At 44.2% G+C, this 6,063-nt stretch overlaps 1 pseudogene; it reads right to left on the reverse strand.

Moving 5' to 3' along the window:
- Positions 1-2,976: 2,976 nt before the first annotated feature.
- On the reverse strand, positions 2,977-5,850 carry LOC138776592 (small ribosomal subunit protein eS4-like; annotated as a pseudogene).
- Positions 5,851-6,063: the final 213 nt, after the last annotated feature.

Here is a 6,063-nt window from a genome sequence, read left to right on the forward strand (position 1 = left end):
CCTGCTCCACTCAGGTAACAAGGTCTGGGGCTTCTGTCACCCTAGGAGGACGGGTCACCGGACACTGCAGGGCAACAGGTGGTACAGAGACAACAAAGGTCGAAACATGGGCACAAGTAGTCTTCTATTCTCAAGTCTTCAGTATTCTACTTCTTCTTCTAAAGTTCCGGCAGAACACACTTCTACCCTGGGTTGGGACTCACTCACTCAGCACACAATCAAGTCAGTTCAGCTCTCCTGCTCCAAAAGCTCTTAATGCAGATTGTGTCTAGTCAGAAGTCTATTATCTCCTGCTGTATCAAGTATTCCTGCAGTAAAGAAGATTTTATTTATGGTAACAGGACTCAGTGATTATTGTTCTGGCACGTACACGGTCACTATTCCATCCTTGGGTCATCTCCCTTTTCTGTGGGTGGCTATACCGATAGTCCTGGTGGGTCACAGCTCCACTCTGGACCACCGTGATAGGTACCCAAGGGACCCCATCACAGCCGGCAGGTCACTGACCACAGGGTAAAGGGTATAGCCAGTCATCCTAAAATCAAAGCAGGTGTGCCTCCATACCTATGTGCCAACCGATATTGGCGTTAAGGCAGTACAGTAACAGGCCCACAACAGATATCAACTGTGTTTGTGTCTTTAATAGTGATGAGCGAGTACTAAAATGCTTGGGTGCTCGATAGTCAAGGCGAATATTTCCCGATGCTCGGGAGCTCGTTTCGAGTAACGAACCCCATTGGAGTCAGTGGGAAACTCAAGCATTTTTGCAGGGGACCCAAGCTCGGCCCAGGGAAGGTTGCTTGAAAACCTATCAACCTCAGAAAATGATGGAAACACCACGGAAATGGACAGGAAACAGCAGGGACAGCATGCATGGATGCCCCTGAGGCTGCCTAATGGCACCATTACACCAAAATCTGGGCAACAGCCTGGTGGTCAACCTCAAGACAATAGTGCTGACCCAGACCAAGATGGGCAAGGCACATGCGACCAAGGTCAAAGGCCTGAAGGTCACTTTGAAGGTCAAAGGCCTTGAAGAGTGTTCCCCTGCCAGTGCCTGACAAGCTGACTGCTTCCCTCCTCCCCCCACCCCTTAATAACTTGTCTTTTTAATTTACTAGACTGACCAGGGCTGGGGCATGACACTGACTACTTTAGCAGTAGGGGTAATTTTCCCCATATCATGACACTCACTACTCCCCACCGCTTCTGTTCTGGTGACTGAATTTAAAATTAATTTTTTTTTACATTTATTTTTGAAATTTGAATTATAATTTGATTTTGAGTTTGTATTAAAATTTAAGTTTGAATTTGAATTAGTTTAAATTTTGAGTTTGAAGTTTGATATTTTTTATTTATTTATTCAAGTTTGTATCCAGCAATAACATGGAATGAAATGGACAATACAATCATCCAATAAAAATAGCTGGATTATGGCTAGATTTAGCCTCACACCTTCATGCAGTTGTACATGAGAGGCAAAATCATTGGAGGTAGGGACGAAGAAATAACAATACAGTCTTCTTAAGAGGCCTCGGAATTTGAATGAATACACTTTTAATCCTTTAAAGAGTATCTAAGAAAGGGCAAGTGCGGTAGTAGAGGGTGGACTTTTTCTACCATTTTCGCTGTATGTTCCTTTTAGCTGTGGCATGTATCTTGGAAATACAATAGATGGCCTGACAGCCCTGCAAAATAGCACTGGAATTGAAGTCGATTTGATTTGAAATTTGAAATCAAAGATTTAAAAAACAGCAGATAAAGTGGCATTTACCGAGCTACTGACTTCTGCCTTTAAAACAGCTACAAAATGAAAAGACGGCAGAGGACACCCGTAGGTTTACATCCACCAATTATATGGTTCAAAATGGACAACACAAGGATCCTAAATTACAACCCACCATTTTCACTGTCTGTTCCTTTTAGCAGTGGAGTGTATCTTGGAGATACAATAGATGACCTGACAGCCCTGCAAAATAGCACTTGAATTGAAGTCGATTTGATTTGAAATTTAAAATCGAAGATTAAAAAAAAAGCCGATAAAGTGGCCTTTAATGGCCTTTAGATGAGGCAGGCGTGGAACCTCCCAAAAATTAAGCCTGACAGCATGGCGGTGAGAACTCAGTGAACAAGGTAGATGACACAGCCGATCAACCTCCCAAAAATTTGGCCTGACACAGCATTGCACCTGCTGTCCCCTTTCTGCCAGCAGTCGATCACCACAGGGTGCAGCTAAGATCGTGGTAGCTGCACTGCAAGCCCCAGCCAGCAGTCTGAGTCCACCAAAAAAATAAATAAAGATTTTAAGCCCTTACAAGGGCTGTTGGGTTCTTTTTCTAGTATCTCTGCCTACAGGAACGCTAATTCCCTCCCTAAGGCTCTCTCTGACAATCAGCAGCTCTGTCTCTAATCTCTTCCAGCATTCTTATATGCCCGGCTCATCTGATCTGGCCAGCTAATCACTGCTATCGACATGTAGGATTTCCACGTGATGCTACAAGCTCTCAAAGCCTCTCCTGCATGATGATTGGCTGATAAAAAGCCGCCAAACATGCAGGAAGAGGAAGATGCCATTGTCTTGAGTTATTGCGAGATGCTCGTCCGTGTAATAGGTAGCATCGAGTACCCTAATACTCGAACGAGTACCAAGCTCGGACGAGCATTCCCGCTCATCACTAGTCTTTAAAGTTTAAAGTTTTAGGTGCAGAAACAGCGACACAGTGACTGCAGACAACCATGGAGATGGACCCTCAACTGTTACAATTTGAAAAATAAAAGAAAGACAAGATTGAAAAAACATGGAAGGGCTAGTCAAATAAGCTGAGGTTAAAAGCAAACAAGCAATGCAGAACAAAATCAGAATTCAACTAGCGATGTGAAGGTACAATAAGCCAAAGTAAGGTAACCAGGAATCGCATGACAGAGAGCATTTTTCAGAACAAAGTTTCATTTAATAAAGTTTCATTCTGTTGGGTTTCAACCATTGGTCTGCTTGGCTGACAGTCTCTTGTCTCTCTCCTCAATAATTATAAGGCGGTTACCCATCCAAGATTTGTTACCTTTTCCAATGACAACAGTTTCCAAGCTGGAAAAGCATTTTTTGTTGGCATCTTTTAGATGAACCAAATCAAACCACATCCAAGGAACCTACAGTAGGTGCAAGTTAGCACCTTCAGTTACCAGGCAGAGGTTACTAGTATGTAACTTGATGAAGTCTGTGATCTTGCCAAAACAGTGTCATTGACCTTAAAGGGGAACTCCAGGTAAAGGTAAAACTGCAGAAGCATATAGCATTGCTAACTAGGGATGGTCCGAACCGAGTTCGGTTCGGGTCCGTCCGAACCCGAAATCTCGGTAATGATTCCCGCTGTCTGCCCGCTCCGTGCAGCGGGCGGATCCAGCGGGAGGACCGCCTGGAAAACTGGGTTACAGCCATAGCCATAGGCTGTATCCCAGTTTTCCAGGCAGTCCTCCCGCTGTATCCACCCGCTCCACGGAGCGGTCAGATAGCGGGGATCTGATGCTCAGCGTTCGGGTTCATACGAACCCGAACCTCGGAGGGTTCGGACCATCCCTATTGCTAACCTGTCTAACCTAGTTTTAAAACTACCAAACATCCATTTCTTTTGGGGATCTTAGTTCTGTATTGTGTGGCTGTACCTCCTGGTTGAGCAGTTGTTCACAGTACTACACGTTCCAGAATGCATTGATTTCCCTTAGCTGTTCATTACAGTCCTCCAATCTGCTCATTCCCCGCCCAAAACTGTTGCACAACATCTAGGCCGTGTTCACACATTGCAGTTTCATTGTGTAACTGAATTAATTGCAGTACTTTATATTGTCATTCTCGTCCCACCCACAAAGTACACTGCATTCTCCACCTGTAACACCACACAGCACGCTGTATTCTCTACCTGTAACACCACACAGCACACTGCATTCTCCACCTGTAACACCACACAGCACTCTATATTCTTTGCCTGTAACACCAAACAGCACACTGTATTCTCTACCTGTAACACCACACAGCACGCTGTATTCTCTACCTGTAACACCACACACCACACTGTATTCTCTACCTGTAACACCACACAGCACGCTGTATTCCCTACCTGTAACACCACACAGCACGCTGTATTCTCTACCTGTAACACCACACAGCACGCTGTATTCTCTACCTGTAACACCACACAGCACACTGTATTCTCTACCCGTAACACCACACAGCACGCTGTGTTCTCTACCTGTAACACCACACAGCACGCTGTATTCTCTACCTGTAACACCACACAGCACGCTGTATTCTCTACCTGTAACACCACACAGTACACTGTATTCTCTACCTGTAACACCACACAGCACTGTATTCTCTACCTGTAACACCACACAGCACGCTGCATTTTCTACCTGTAACACCACACAGCACACTGTATTCTCTACCTGTCACACTACACAGCACACTGTATTCTCTACCTGTAACACCACACAGTATGCTGTATTCTCTACCTGTAACACCACACAGCACACTGTATTCTCTACCTGTAACACCACACAGCACTGTATTCTCTACCTGTAACACCACACAGCACGCTGCATTTTCTACCTGTAATACCACACAGCACACTGTATTCTCTACCTGTCACACTACACAGCATGCTGTATTCTCCACATGTAACACCAATATTGGAATAAAGTAAATAACTGATTTATAATTTTTTTTTTAATTTCCACACATGTATTATGCTCGAGCATCTTTTATCTTAGAAGTTGAGCCCCACAATAGGGACTTTATTCAATTTTATCTTACATGGGATATGTTGTTTATGACTTGTTTTTTTGTCCAGATGGAATTGGCAGTGCCGGCTCTGATCTGCTGTGCCGTTTAGCATTATTTAATTGCATTTCTGCATCATTTTGTGAATATGCTGCAGTACTGCAATGAAATTCCAACATGTGTGAACAAAGCCCTAGTTTTACTGCAGACCTTTGCACAGTCAGTAAAGTTGCAGCACCTGCTTCTGTCACTCCTTGCCTGCTCAGGTGTAGGCTGGAAGGGCTGGTTAGAGATGGTGAATCACTCGGGGGATATGGGTGGGAGACAAGATCCAGCTGAGCCTCCTGTGACATCACGCCCTGCCCCTTGTCTACATCATCAGCCTGTGCTCAGCAAACAAACTCAATGTGAGACAGAGGCATGTAAACTCTGTCTCCTGAGGTGGAAGAGCAGTGGGAGCAGGAGACAATGTGGATTGGCACAGAGGCCATTTTCTTTACTTCCTGGATGTCAATAAGCTACCAGTGTGGCAGAACCGTACAGATATGGTAATACATTATACAGACACATCTATATAAATGTTAGTGTACTTTTAATAGAAGAAAAAATGGCTTATCCAGAGCTCCCCTTTAATGTGGGGGTCAGGGATGGTGCAGGCATCCAGTGAGGAATTTCTTTTGTTCTCACCCAGGTCTTCCTCACCTTGCACAGCTTGTACTTAGCCTCTTCAGCTGTGATTCTGTGCACTGAAAATCTACCCTTGGTGTCATATAGAAGACTGAAGTGCCTACCAGTTTTTCAATGCTGATGACATCCATCAATTCAGCAGGGTAAGTAATGTCTATGGGGACATTGCCATCAATCTTGAGAAAGCACTGCATGCAAATCTTCTTTACCTCATGTTCGGTAAGGGCATACTTCAGTCTGTTCCTTTATAAGATGATGAGTGGCAGAAACACCCAAAGCTTGTGGGGACCAATGGATGGATGTGGTGCAAAGACACCAGTCAGCTTACCCAGCATCCAGTGCCTGAGTGCAGCGACGGGCATCAAGTGATTCTTCAGGCCGCAAATCATGCAATGAAAAGTCAAATGCCAGATTTTTTAAAATGATCCTTTAGTATTAAGATATTGAATTTGTCATACTGTCTCGTGACCCTGAAAAATGTTTGCCACAGCGGTGTGAAGATTTCTTCTAATTGTGTGTCAGTGTCGATTAATCAGGCATTATAGTTTTTGCTTTGATATACCACATTGAAGGATGTACATAAAAAGTGTCAGTCATTCTCT

This window comes from Dendropsophus ebraccatus, chromosome 1 (assembly GCF_027789765.1).
Source record: "Dendropsophus ebraccatus isolate aDenEbr1 chromosome 1, aDenEbr1.pat, whole genome shotgun sequence".
Classification (NCBI taxonomy): domain Eukaryota; kingdom Metazoa; phylum Chordata; class Amphibia; order Anura; family Hylidae; genus Dendropsophus; species Dendropsophus ebraccatus.